General features: G+C 50.6%; 1 protein-coding gene across 10 annotated transcripts in view; it reads left to right on the forward strand.

Annotated features, from left to right (window-relative positions):
• Nucleotides 1–14,945, forward strand: part of FRMD6 (FERM domain containing 6) — a 279,784-nt gene that overhangs the window by 198,381 nt on the left and 66,458 nt on the right. For 2 of the 10 annotated variants that reach the window (XM_070630328.1, XM_070630344.1), the window contains exon 1: nt 12,158–12,291. The exons of 5 other annotated variants lie outside the window; for them this stretch is intronic. The gene's annotated coding sequence lies outside the window, so the exon portion shown is untranslated. Of the gene's footprint in view, nt 1–12,157; nt 12,292–12,668; nt 12,839–13,430; nt 14,491–14,945 lie in introns of those variants that run through there. 3 more of the 10 variants (XM_070630356.1, XM_070630354.1, XM_070630340.1) reach the window with 3 other exon arrangements.

Consider the following 14,945-nt stretch of genomic DNA (forward strand, 5'->3'; position numbering starts at 1 on the left):
GCTTTACCTCTCTGAGCTTCACTTTCTCAGTTATAAAATGAAATGCAAGAGTAAATTATCTATAAGATCCCTCTCAGTGCCAAAATTCTATTTTCCGATTATTCTTCTCCCGGAGGCAGGGTGTCCAGCTTCCGTCGTCTCCAGTGTTGGGTGGGCAGAGTCTGGTGTGGGCTGGCCGTGGACCCAGTGCCATCGGGTTACATGAGCCCAGGTACTGGCGAACAACATCTTTGGCATATAAGTAAAAGCTCTTGGGTCTTGTTTAAAATTTATATTTTTATTTACATTTATATCTATATTTACATTTAGAAAACAATTTAAAACGCTCTCATTTCTTTTAATATTTTAAGTAAATTTTATCACAAGGCAGCATATTTAACTGTTCTGCAGTTGGACTGTTTGGGTTTGAATTCTGCTTTAGGAATTAGACTGGGATGGATGTGTCGGCTAATCTCTTGTGGTAATCATTTCCTGTAGATACGTGTGTCGGACCATCACACTGCACACCTTAAACTTATGCCACAGGGCTGGCCCGGTGGCGCAGCAGTTAAGTGTGCACGTTCTGCTTCGGCGGCCCAGGCTTCGCCGGTTTGGATCCCGGGTGCGGACATGGCACCACTTGGCAAGCCATGCTGTGGTAGGCGTCCCACATATAAAGTAGAGGAAGATGGGCACAGATGTTAGCTCAGGGCCGGTCTTCCTCAGCAAAAAGAGGAGGATTGGCAGCAGTTAGCTCAGGGCTAATCTTCCTCAAAAAAAAAAAAAAACAAACTTACACCATGGTATATGGGAATTCCATCTCAACAAAGCTGGAAAAAATAGATCTCGAGACAAGGGACTTCTCCATGACTCAGTTACCTCATCTTTTTTAAGTAATTAGAAAAAGAAATAACGCTACCTACTCCACAGGCTTGTGGGAGGCGTAAGAATTAAACGAAGTAAACACTTGCGCAGCACTTAGCAGGGTGCGCGACACGCGGGAATCACTCTGTGGTGCAGCGGCGGTCGGCCTCCCGAAGACCCTCTGTCTCGGAGAGCAGGGCCCCCACAGACGGCATGAGGAGCTCCTTCAGTGGGTGCCCAACTCTTGACGTCCAGGGCTGCAGAGTGAGCGCGGCTGGCCGGCAGGGTCCTACCCTCGGTCGCTCACCGCCTCGCTTTGGTCAACTCGTCATTTGCCTACCGTGGGCTGTTACTCTGTATGGCGTGTGTTCTTGGCACGTTCTGGGCGGCTGCAGAGAACTCACCATGGGAAATGCTGGCGTGTGTGGAAAACAGCTCAGGAGGTCCCTGTGCTGTTTTGTGAGGCAAACAAGATAATGCCTGTGGTTCAAAAACTGCAGAACGCTCTCCAGGGGCCACTTCTTATCTGTAAGGTCCAGTCTGAAGATAAACTCCAGGGGGAAAGGCCAAAATGGGGCACGTGGCCGCTGGAAGGGCTCACTGTCCCACGGCACTGGGCACCTCGACCGCCCTCATGGCGTTGTTCACACATCCTGACTCTGCACCAGGAGTGGCACGTCCTGTGCCCTAAGCGGAGGAGAGCCCTGCCCAGGGCGGGGGGAGGAGGAACCAACCCAGGCCCCTATGGGCAGGAAAGGTCCTTCTCAGCTCTCCCCTCACATTCATGAACATTTTAAGTAAATAGTTATTGTAGTTCACGTTTAACAAATAAGTTTCTGTATTTCTTTAAAATAATTGGCAAGAAATTTTATTTGTTTGAATATGCCTGCTATTTAAGGGAAAGAATGAACATTTTAAACAATAGCCATTAAAGAAAAATCCTTTAAAAACTGGCTTTACTCCATAGTTGATGTGTCCCCATTTAGTATGTAAGTGAATGATGGTAAATATATGTCAAACTTTTATTTTAGAAACAAACTTTTGTAATTTCCTTTTTGGAAGTGTAACGTGTAAGTGATACCACTGGCTAGAAATAGTTGCTGGGGGAAACTGACGTGAAGTGAAGGGCACATTGTCAGCACGTACAGCACCACCACCGGCATCCCCATTCACCTGCACACACGATCCTGTGTATCAAAACGAAGCAAAAGGGAACGGAGACGAGGAAAGCATTTCTTTTCTTGTTAAATAGCATAACAAGCCACAGATCTAAAGGGATTTTACTTAAAGGTGGGAATTACAAACAGTGGAGGCCATCCTGAAAACTGGAGGCAGAGAGTAAATCCACAAGACAAGTCGGGACCTCTATGCCTTCATGAATGTAGTGCATAAGTCCATCGGAAACAGTTTTTAAAAATGATTCCAATTTTACTCATCTCTCCCCAAATCATCCAAAAGATTTTAATGGCTGGCTCTTCTTGAAACTCAAAGACATTTATTTAAGACTTCTCAAAGTTGCAAACAGTAATAGGGAAATCTTGATTTAAGAAATAAGAAGTTTGTCAGATTCTTTCCGTGGGTCGTGAACTCAGTGAGATGGGATAGCTTGGTGCCCAAGTCTCAGTGCTAGTGGCACAGCGACTGGATGCCCCGCCCATTCAGACAGGGAGCCTCCAGCTGTGGGTGGTTCCACATGGTTCGAATTCCTCCTGGAGACCTGGGCTGACAGCCACCCCTCTGGGAGCCACAGCTGACACGGAGGCTCCTGTCGCCTGCTAGACTTTGCGGCCTGACTCTGGCAGTGATAAACAAACCCACAGAGACCAACGGCAAAGAGGATCGTGGGGACACTAGTCAGTCCCCCTCGTGTGACCTCAGCTGTCCACCTCTGTCCTTTATGCTGTGTGTGGCTCAGACAAGTGAGCTGGAAACTGGAGGGGGAGAAGCTGAGCTGCAGGTGGAAGGCAGAGGGGTGAGGCCACTTTCCTGAGAGCCATGGCTGTTCTTCCTCTGGTCTAAGGATGTAAGGCACAGGCAGACTCTGCCCCGTGGAGAGGAAGGCTGTGATCAACTACTGCCCTGTCGACCCCTTCCTGCCAGATGGCCCCATGTGATCCTTTATAGTTATTTGTAAACGGGTCTGCCCGCTGGAAGCAGGGCCCAGGCTCCCTGTCCCATCTTCCCACCTGGGCGTGGACCAGGTTGGGTGGGCATGTACCGTGGGTTCTTCTCAAAGTCTTCTGACGCCGCAGCTTGCTGTCTGAAAATCAGACACTCTGCTAAAAAGGTGGACAATAGTGTCAGATTTTTTTTATTTTATTAAATCTAGGGGTTTCCATCATTTTCACATGACTTTCTCTATTTTGTTTTTTAAAAACAGTTAGAAACTCCAGTACTCATGGGCTATTTAAACTTGGATAAGTTATCTGTGCTCTGGGCTCCTTATTAATAAAACAGGAATCACGATGGTACCCGTCTCACAGGGTGGCTGTCACAATCAAAAAAGGTAATAAACTCACAATACTTGGCACCAGTACCTGAAACAGAGTAAATGACCAATAAACAATCAATGGTCATTATTGTTTTCAATGCATTGCATTCCAGGAAATCACTCTTTGAAGTCACTTGTCATTCACAGAGCAAAATAGGATCTATCCAGGCAAGCTTGTCTGTGCTGTGAGGTCACCGCCCACGCCCCGAGCAGGCAGTGCAGTGGCTGAATGGGGCAGCCTCTGAGGCAGACTCAGGGAGCAGAGCTGCCAAAGGGAAGAGTGGAAATGGGATGCTGCCGTGTCCTGTTCAGTCTGTACTCCATTTTCTCGGATATAAACTCGCTGCCCTCAGCACATTTATGCAAGTGCCAATCAAGACTGTGATTCCTTTATACACTGTTAGATTAATGTGAAGTTTCTGGGGTCTGGATACAATTGTGTCATTCACTAAGATGGGTGGGCTCCAGGGCTTTGTCTTTAGTTGAACGGCTTCCTATTGACCAAATTAATAACCACAGTGTTGTCCATTCATATCCACCCATATCACAGAAAATTAAAAATAGGCGACCCTTCCTGAGTTTGAGCTGGATACACGGACATCAACGTCTTTATTGTGATAAAAGGATTACTCACCACGTCGTGACCCACTCTCCGCCTGCCCCCCCTTTAAACGTTGGAAGAGGATGGTAGAGCTACAGTAGCTAAAGCATTCTGGGGCCTCAAACCCTTCAAAATCGTCCAGCCTGGGCTCCCCGTTTAGGTCTCAGTTCAGCATAAGCATGAACACAGCGACGACCCACATGAGCACTCGTGGGTGTCGGGACCACCTGGAGAGTGTGCTGCTCCGTGGAGAGTCCCAGCCCTGCCACCAGTTCTTAAGTTGGTCTGACAGAGTCACAGGCTTGGGAACCACTACTGAAAAGAACTCAGTTAACAAGTCTAAGTGGAAATCAGGCAGTATGTGGAAAAGGTGCTTAATGATGTACTTTTTATAGGTATTCTTGGGTTTTGCTTTCATGAGAATTTGAATATATCTGAATACATACATATCTATTCTTTATTATAAATGTCAGTGATATGAAGAATAATGGAAGGAAGTACAGAGACAAGGAAAAGGCTTTAGTCAATGAGAATGTAGTCAATATGATTTACGCAGATAATTTTTGACAGTACTAATGATCCTTTCAAAGTTTATTTCCATATGTTTGGCAGTAGCTATTTGTTCAGAATACACACTGTTTAATCTATTAAATACATCTACTATACTACTTTACAATAAAATACAGCCAATTATTTAAGTAATTACAATTATTATTCACTGGAAGAGCCAATAACTAGTCAGGCCTGGTTAAATTATAAAGTTTACACTTTATTAATGTAACTCTTCTTCTTTAAGACTAATTTTAGTTCAGTAAGTTGATTCTTCACTGACTTAAGTGAAAAGCGTTAGTGTTTCCAACTGTTTCCTCTCTGACCCCACCATCCTTTAATCTGGATTGAGGGGCCAGCCCCATGGCCTAGCAGTTAAGTTTGGCACACTCCACTTTGGGGGTCCAGATTCAATTCCCAGGCATGGACCTACACTACTCATTGGCCATGCTATGGTGGCGACCCACAAAATAGAGGAAGATTGGCATAGACGTTAGCTCAGGGCGAATCTTCCTCAAGCGAAAAAAAAAAATATCTGGATTGAGATAAATTGTGCCATACCTCTGTTGACAAGAGGATGTGTTCTACCACACTAGAAATTTTACAGCCAGAGGCAGAAGTTACACTAATGCAAAAGATGCTTTCGTCAGAGAAAGTGATTGTCCTGTCTACTTTCCCCTAAATCACCATATACTGAAAAGGTGACGCAGGAAGACATCAAGAGTGAAACAGGTGTCTGGGGCTGAGAAGAAGATGCAGGTAGAGCGAGGGGAAGGCAGACAGAGACACCGAGCCTGAGTGCCTCCCCCGAGCCCCCCCACGGACCCTCCCCACCGCAGGCCTCAACAGGCCTGAGCAGGCTCAGCCAGGCCCCGGATCAGACCCTCCTCTTCCAGGCCAGGCCCTTCAGCCCAGTGGTTCTCAGACAGGGGTGGCGACTCCTCGTTGTGAGCTGCCCTCCGCTGCAGGATGCATGGCAGTGTCCCTCCTCTGCCCGCTAGACCCCAGTAGCGTGGCCATTTCCAACCCCCCACCTGGAGTTGCGACAACCAAACCTGTCTCCAGACACCGCCAGCTTTTCTGGGGCAAAATCAACTCCAGCTGAGGGCCACTAGACTGGAAGTCTGAGAACTACCTTGTCCACCGATAGCTGCCTCCCTCACAGCGCTGTAGTTCCTGTCCTGGGGCTGTGGGTCTTTCTCTGCACAATCGTACATCACCAGGCTTGACTGCAGGGACCAGCGGGAGGGCACCGTGGTGGGAGGTGAGCGTGGGAAAGGACTAACATGTTTTAGACCGTGCTGCTCCTTTCCTCTACCCGCCCTCAGGCGGGCACACACCCCACACGTACACACACTCCCTCCCCACACATCACTTACGGGATGCATCACTCAGCAAACATGGCCACACGCTGTCCTGGGTGCTGCGGCCACAGACAGAGGGGTCAGGACTGTGCGCACAGGAGGCACCGACTCCAAAGGAGGGACAGCTGACCACGAGGGGATATACGCACAGAGGACTCAGATAGTAAAAGTGCCGGAGAAAATAGGGGATGCCATCACAAAATAGTTTATATTGATTTGTACATTATATGAAGTCTATGTATACAAAAAGTTATCATAGATTAGGTATGTATCCCATTATTCTTTAAGAAATTGGGGTGTAAGTGACAAAAATTATTATCCAATATAGAACTGTTGGCAGAACGAAAAATCATTAATTTGCTGATTCTGTTTTTCTGCTCAAGAAATCACATGGAATGTTTGGCTTAACTACACATGAACTACAAACACATAACAAAGTCTTAAAAAGGCAGCATCTTTAAGAAGCCCCTCCCGCCAGGGCTCACCTTCAAAGCCAGGTCTAGAGAGGAAGCCGTGCCCGGCACCCCTTCCCCAGGCGTGACGGCGGAGCGTGCGGCCTGTGCCTCTGAGCAGTCTCACCACCCCTGATTCCGAACACAAAACTGTGCTCTTTACTAGAGCCAAAGAATCCTGTTTAGCTAATAGAATGACAAGGTCTTGCCTGTGGAAGAATTTCTCAAGGTTTTTGATGTTTGGTTCCACAGCCAAGCCCAGCAAGAGAGGGTGCACACTTTTCTTCTCACGTAGGATCAAGTGAGAGGAGAGCAGGCACCTAAGGCAGTGTTCATACGCGTTTGCCCTTTTATCCAACCCGTTAATAGAACCAGCTCATCAGGACCCCGTGTTATAACCCCAGCCACCCCAGACACGGAGGCCACCCCCGAGGACCCTGGGCCCTCAGTGTCTCCCTCTGACATTACAGAGCTGGCACATAAATTCGCGTTTTTAGTCATCATCTTTTTTTAAGCAACTGAAAACAAGCTTAAGGGCGCGTTTGTTATGCTTACAATCTACTCAAGGTGACAGCTGAAAACAGAACAGACATTTCACAGCAGGAACTTCCGCTGGTATTCTGGGGAAGGCCTGCGTTCTGGAAGCGGGTGTTGGCGTCTCCCCGTTCCAGTTCAGTGTGTCTGAGGCGCACACTGATGGGGCGTCATAAACTGCTGCAGAGCATGTCAACGACAGCCACAACCTTATCACCTGTGTTTGAAAGGGACTCCTCCTGGGATGCTCTCTCAGACGGACATGATCAGACTGCGCCTGAGGCGTAACTCAGAGCACAGGCCCATTGCCCAGTCCTCCTCCTGTCTTCGCTCTGGTCTCCCGCGTGGGCAGTGGAGGGACTTGCTGCCCTTCTCTGGGGCAGGAATGTGTGCTTTCAGCTTTTCAGCTAATCAAGGACTCAGCTGAAACTGCTCAGGGACCTTTAGGGCCCGTTGTATAAACACACAAATGGTGAGGTACGTCAGCAAGTTTTATTCTTTTTTCTTTTTTTGAGGAAGATTAGCCCTGAGCTAACTACTGCCAATCCTCCTCTTCTTTTTGCTGAGGAAGCCTGGCCCTGAGCCAACATCCATGCCCATCTTCCTCTACTTTATACATGGGACGCTTGCCACAGCATGACTTTTTGCCAAGTAGTGCCACGTCCAGACCCGGGATCCGAACCTGTGAACCCCGGGCTGCCGAGAAGAGGAATGTTCGAACTTAACCTCTGTGCCACTGGGCCGGCCCCAGCAAGTTTTATTCTTGAGTCGTCTCTTCCACCTGGCCACGGTCTTCTCTACGTGGATGCCTGCCCGCAGGCGGCAATGCCCTCTCACACTGAGGCCCTCTCTGGGTCTCAGTTCAGCCCTGCCCTGCCTCTGCCCCGGCCTTTCCTCTCCAGGAGCTCACTGCAGCTCTGCAGGGCGATTCTCCCGCAGCAGTGCCTGCAGCACCTAGAGCCGCCCCCCTTCCAGAGGGCAGGGCCTGGCCTCCTGGTCTCAGCAAACCTGGTCTGCGGTCGTCCAGCATTCAAGCCTCAAGGAGCTAGGATGTGATGTTTGTGGCGAAACAAACATAAGACCACAACAGAATGGAAAGAAATATGTCCCCTGTAAACTTTAACATGCTGTATGGAAACCAAACTTTGTCCCAGGGTAGCCGTCATCCTATTTTTAAATGTTTTCTCAAAATTTGATGGCCAAGAGAGCAAAAGTTAATTTTTTCAACTCTGTCTCTCCCACCTGGATCAAGGTAGACCTTCCTGAGTTAGACTGCAGGTAACACTGACCTCTGTGCCACGCGGCCCCTGCAAGGTCGTTACCTGTAGTCCTGGTTAGGGCTCCTGGTGCATAATAATGAGACAGCTGGATTATGACTGATAACCAATTTGCCTGACTTTTCTTGAGCACTGAAGTCTCCTTTGGTGTCTTTATTTCACAGAACACAGCAATATACCAGCCGAGAATAATAAGAGGCATTTTCAGTGTTAGGCAGTGAAAACCAGGGCTACGTTCCTGCTCTGTTAAGTGTCCACATGTGCGTAGTTGTCTTCAAATTAATATACGTTAGCAAATGCACATTCAAGACCTTGGAGAAGGATCAATTTACATTTATTGTGATTGCTTTAAAATGCATTTTGTTTTGCTTTCTCAGTGAACTTCAGTAATTACCAAAAGGAAAAATGAGCTTAATTTCTTTATTATGAGCTTCAGCCACATGATGAACGGTATTTAACTTGGGGAAAGTATCCTTGAAAAGCCAATATGTCAAATTACTGACTTCCTTCTCTGTCTAGAACTTATATTTCAGCATTAAAACATACTCTGAGTTCCAAATAACCTTGAATTATAAATAAGAGATGAAAAGGAACTAATTTTTTTCTTCTAATATACTGAACTCATCTCGATTCTCAACATACTATTCCAGTGTTTGGAAACACTTGTAAAGGAATGTGAATTACAGCAGTTCACATCTCTTCGCTTTCTATATAATTGTGTTCCTCACACCAAAATGTGTGACTATCGCCCACCAGTGCTTGGGCCTCTTCAATTACAAAATACAGCGATGGCTGCTGTGCTGTAAATGCGCACCTCTGCGCACCTGCTCCCTCCGCGCCCTCTGCCTGAACACCGTCGCCCAGTTCCCACGGTTGTCTCCACTTCAAATAACCTGGGCATCTGCAAACATCGCAAGCCCGGGCCACAGCCCAGACCAGTTAAATTGCGTGCTGGGACACAGGCACCAGCAGTTTTTGGACGTCCCCAGGTGATTCCAATGTGCCACCAAGTTTAAGAACCTCAACCAGCTTGTGCCCAGGCTGACTTCTGTTCATCCTTCCCGTCTCAGTTGACAGGGGATGTCTGATGCCCTCCCTGAAGGTCTCAGGCCTTCCCCTGTTCCTCCTGCGGAAATCTCTGCCGTGGCGAGTCTCCAGCATTAGCGCAGACTGCAGCTGTTCCCTCAAGCTCCTGGGAGATTCAGGAGTACTTTCTCCTTTGAGGCCCCAGAGTCTAAGCCTCTGCCTGGTGTATTGGAGTACTCAATAAATTCATGGAATGAGTCACTTCTTCCCAAGAAACACAAAAGCAAAAATAGAGAGTTATGTTAATATTTACATGCCATGGAAAAAGTGATGGGTTAAGAGGTGGTTAGGATGATGTTTCACCGATGGGCAATGTTCTGTATTTAGGAAAACATCTCCTCATACCAGTGAAAATAAAACTGTATCTCAACATCAAAAAGAATCATAAAATATAACTTTTATTACCTACAAAATCACTTTCTTTCTTTCTTTCTTTTTTTTTTTTTGCTGAGGAAGATTCACCCTGAGCTAACAACCATTGCCAGTCTTTCTCTTTTTGCATGTGGGTCACCACCACAGCATGGCTGACTAGTGGTGTAGGTTGGCACCAGGGAACTGAACCTGGGCTGCTGAAACAGAGCATGCTGAACTTAACCACTAAGCCATCAGAGCTGGCCCCCCCCCCACTTTTTTTTTTTAAAGATTGGCACCTGAGCTAACAACTGTTGCCAATCTTCTATTTTTTTTTCTCCACAAATCCCCCCAGTACATAGTTGTACATTTTAGTTGTGGGTCCTTCTAGTTGTGGCATGTGGGACACTGCCTCAACGTGGCCTAAGGAGCAGTGCCATGTCCACGCCCAGGATCCAAACCCTGGGCTGCCGAAGCGGAGCACGAGAACTTGGCCACGGGGCTGACCCTGCTCCTTTTTTTTTTGGTGAGGAAGATTGTCCCTGAGCTAACATCTGTGCCAGTCTTCCTCTATTTTGTATGTGGGACACCACCACAGCATGGCTGACAAGTGGTGTGGGTCCGTGCCAGGAACTGAACCTAGGCTGCTGAAGCAGAGTGTACCAACACAACCACTAGGCCATGGGCCAGCCCCAAATCACATTCTTTACTGTGCTAAGTATAGGAAAACATTTCCTATGATAAGAAATGTCTGAAACAACCCATCCCTTCTCAACTCCACTTCCATCTTGAGTGGACTATGTGTTGCTTTCAGGATTTTATGACGTGTCAGGGGTTTATAAAGCTGATTTTAAGAGTTTTAAAGTACTTGGTTTACAAAATGTATTATGTAAGAGTTTATGTTTATTGTGGTATTCACACTGTTAATACAATCATTATGATTCAAAAAATATCCTTATAGTAAATTTTGCTACAGTCTAATTCTAGACAATAAACCCAATCTTAACACATGTTATAAACAAAGCTGCTTAAGTGTTTGCTCGCTGGGTTACCTAGTTATTTTATACTGCAGCAATGTTTCACAATCCAACAATATGTTCTCTGGTAGATTTCTATGCAAGGAGCCTGAAATGAAATCAGATTTAGGAACTGTTTTCCAAGATAGTAATATATTATTCATTTATCTTACAGATGAAATGCTGGATTATCCCAGTAGACGTCAGTTTAAGACTTTACCAACTAGCGTTAAATATGCTTGCATTCTGAATGCATACAGAAGATTAAAAGGAGGAAAAAAGTGTAATCTTCCCCCTTTTAAATGCCTACACTGTAATCAACTACTGTTACCCAGTTTTTAAGTTTAGTCTGCTAATCAAATACAACTAATTTAAAAGGCGGTCATTACAAAACAAACCAAAAAAAAAGGCGGTCACTGAAACATAGTTCTTGTCCTCCTATCCATAAGGGAGCCACGACTTTAAATCCTAAGCGCAGCATCCTCCGAAAGTGCTCTGCGTGGTCCGAGGAAGCTCTGCATGCATGCTCAATCGTGCAAGAGCAAGCACCGCGTTCCTGCGCTCGGTGCTAACGTCCTGTTCGCAGAATGTAAAGCTGGGACTGAGACGCTGTCCCCGGGGAGCTTCCGCGGCCACAGCCAGGCGTCCTCTCCACCGACAGGGCTCCACAGTCCTGTCCGGATCGGAGGGCAGGGCCGTGTCACAGCTGGCTTCCGTCCGCAGACACTGACTGTGCGCCGTGCCCTTCCCGGTCCTCCGCCGCTTCCTCGTCTCCTCACCCGCCCGTCGTGCCCAGAACCCTACCCCCTCGCTCCCTCGGTGAGGCCCGTGGGCGTCCCGTCCTCTGCCGGGCGTCCCGTCCCAGCGCAGGCCCGGGGGCGCAGGCTGGCCGGGGGTCCCCAAGTGCAGGCGGGGGGCAGCCTCCACGTTCCGGCGACTCCCGGGGCCCGGGAACATCCTCCGCGGCCGCCGGTCTCCGAGGCGGGGCAGGGGAGCGCGCGGCGGAGGATGTTCTCGGGGCCTCGGCTCCCTGCGCGCCCGCGGGTCCTTCCGCTTCCTCCCGGCCCGACTCGCCGACCCCTCCGCCCGACGCTTGGTGAGCCCGGGCCGGGGCCGGAGGGGCTGCACGTGCGGTGCCCGCAGCCGAGGGGCCGAGGCGGGGCGGGGCCTCGGGGCGGGAAGGGGCGGGGCGGGCCTCGGGGGCGGGGCCGGGGCGGGGCCTCAGGGGGTGGGGCGGGCGCGGCGACACAGGGGCGTGGGCGGAGCTTCGGTGGGCGGGGACTTAGAGGCGTGGGCGGAGCCTCAGGGGCGGGGAAGGGGCGGAGCCTTGGGCCGTGCGGGGGCGGAGCCTCGGGCGGAAAGGGGCGGGGACGGGACGGAGCCTCAGGGGGTGGGGCGGGCGCGGCGACACGGGGCGTGGGCGGAGCTTCGGTGGGCGGGGACTTAGAGGCGTGGGCGGAGCCTCAGGGGCGGGGGAAGGGGCGGAGCCTTGGGCCGTGCGGAGGCGGAGCGGGGGCGGAGCCTCGGGCGGTGCGGGGCGGAGCCGCAGGGGCAGGGGCGGAGCCTGAGGCGGAGCCGGGGCGGGAAGGGGTGGAGCCGGGGCGGGGCGGGCGCGGGCGCGGGCGGAGGAGCCGAGCCGGAGCAGGAGCGCAGGAGCGGCGCGGCGGCGGAGGAGCGGCGGCCTGAGCGCTGCGCAGCCCGCGCCTGTGCTCCGGCGCTTCCCCGAGGTACGCGGCCCGGCGCCCCGGCCGCGCGGTGCCCCCTGCCGGCCGGGCGGGGCGCGGGTCTCCTCGGCCGGGCCCCACGCCGCCGGGCTCGGCGGGCCCCGGTGGAGGCGGGGCGGGGGCGGGCGCTCGGGCGGCCGCGGGCGGGGGCGCGGGCCGGGGTCCCCGCCGCCCCGGGCGAGGCTCCTGGCGCCGGCTGCGCGGGGCGACCTCGGGCCGGCGGCGGCGCTGGCGGGGGGCCGGGCCGTCCCGGGACGCGGCCCGGCGGGCGCCTTCCGCGGGCGGGCGGCTGTCAGAGCCGGGCGGAGCGGGGCCGGGCCGGGCGAGGGCCCCTCCGCGCCCCGGCTGCTCCGGCCGGGGGCCGCCCGCCCCCCCTTTCCGCGTGGGCTCCGGCGTTCCATCTGCGGACCCGCAGCGCGTGTCGACTGGCTTCACGAGCGTCGATTCGGATCGGGCTTCTGCGCGGAGCCCTCCCCGTCGCCGCAGGCTGTAGCTCGGGGCTTCGGAGACGCCGTTGGAGAGGCCGCTGGTGGCTTCATTTTCCAAGAATGTCAGTCATTTCCTCTGCGACTGCAGGCTCGGTGCTTCGCGGCACCAGAACTTTGTGGGGAAGTTTTCCGTGTTGCATGTGTCGCCAGAAGGGCTGCTCCCGCGGGGCTGCCTCGGGGAGGGGTCCGGAGCCCGCGGCGCCGGGGCGGCGGGGTCTGGCCGGCCGGGGCGGGGGGCGCGGGAAGTGAACGCTGGGTTCGACGGGGGACGCAGCCTCCGCGGTGGGAGGCGGCTGGCGCTGGATGCTCCTCGGTGTTTGTAAACAGAGCGTTGGATGTGCGTTTCACGTAAAAGGACCTTCGGGGTTGTTCATGAGCAGGGTCCCCGGGGGGTGCCTGCTGTCGAGTGATCCGCGGGACGTCTTCCCCAGAAAGCAGGCGGAGGTAACGTGCACTCGCTCCCCTCTGCCTTGCTGGGAAGAGCGCCTGAGACTGGCGCTGCCGGACTGCACCCACCTGCGGGGCTCCGAACCCTCCAGGGGACCGAAAGCCCCTCTGTCCCCCCACGCCTCCGTTTTGGGGGACAACAGGAGCAAGCTGCCCGCTCCAAGGACATAACTTGAACTGCGGATGTAGCATGTCCCTCTCTCTACAGGAGGACAGTACGGGCCAGGATGAAGACACTGCTTTTGAAAGCCAAGTTTCCCTGTGCTGGGTGATAATTTTTAGCTCTGAGTTCTTTAAAAACGCATTCAGCTAGGCCAGCTGAATAGGGGGTGGGGGGTATAGAGCTTTTGTGGTTTCTGGACTGTATTTCCACTTTTAACTATGCTTATAGAGCTTTTGGCTTTCAGAACTTATGACATAATAGACTGGTGTAGCCTTTTGTGGCAGACGCCTGAAATGAAAGTTTCGGCGGAATTGTTTGGGACTGAGATGTCAGGTCCAGAGTTTAGTGTCAGTGAGTTCTGTCTCACAACTCGCTTTTTTGATAAAGGGATCCTTTGTGGTCCTCAGCTTGGATGTTGCACATTTTGATTTCTAAGGCTGTGGATTAAAAAAACCCCCAAAAGCTGCAAACAATTATTTTATTACATGAAAGCCAGTACCAAGAAAAGATTAATTCAGTCCAGATGTAAAAATGTATGTGAATTTTAGATTTGGATGATCTCAACAAGTTTTCCCTTTGTCGATGCGGCTGCCTGGCTCCCAGATGGCGTTCACACATGATCCCTTAGGTGGTTTCCTGGGTTCAGAATTCATTTCACGGGCCTTCTCAAGTTATTTTAATCTTGTTTTAAGTCTTCCAGAGGATAGAAAGTTTTCTGCATTCATACAAAGATGGGTTTTTCCTACTACGCCTTAATACGAACCACACAAGTGCCCTGGTTTGGTAGATGAAGCCTCTGTCTGTCTCATAAGAGGGGAAACTGGAGGGGTCCAGTGTTGTGTCCTCCGTGGGTAAACTATAGAAGCTTTCTCTCTGCTTTATGTAATTTCAGCTTTCTTCTTTTAAAGAAAAAATGTCTTAAGTGTGTTTATAGTCTTCCTTAGAATCCTGTCATAACACAGTCCGTGGTTTCGGATACAACAGTCGGTCCTTGTGTGATGGTCTTCCATCCTCCTCTCCCACCAACAAGAAAAGCCAGCACCACTTCTAAGAAAACTCCAGTGTGTTTTCTCATCTGTACTCCTAACGCCAGAGTTATAAAGGGTGTGTGTTGCACACTTGAGGTTATATATATTCTAGGAAGTCTTTGTGTGGCTATATAATTACACATTTTAGGAGTTTGATTACATTGTGATTGTGTGTTAAACAATTGAAGGCAGGAGGGAGGAATAGGAAAGATTTAGTGATGGAATTTCAAGAGTGGCAAAATTTTGGTTAAAACGTATCTTTCTTAAAACCCAAAAAGGAAAAATGATATTGTTGGCCTCTGTCATTAAAGTTTGATATGGGGGTAGTTGGGGGGCCTTTTTGAGCTGCGCATTATCCTGAGGAAGAGCCTTTGGGGGCTTTTAAAAATAAGTACGAACAAGTTAAATAGAGAATGTGAGAGGAAGGAAGAAGTAGAATACTAGGCATTGAATTGCAAGGAAAACTTAGAAGGATGAGTATTTAAAACAAAGCTGAAGTAGGGAGGACTTTCTATTTAAAAGTAGAAATTA

Source organism: Equus przewalskii, chromosome 1 (assembly GCF_037783145.1).
Source record: "Equus przewalskii isolate Varuska chromosome 1, EquPr2, whole genome shotgun sequence".
NCBI lineage: Eukaryota > Metazoa > Chordata > Mammalia > Perissodactyla > Equidae > Equus > Equus przewalskii.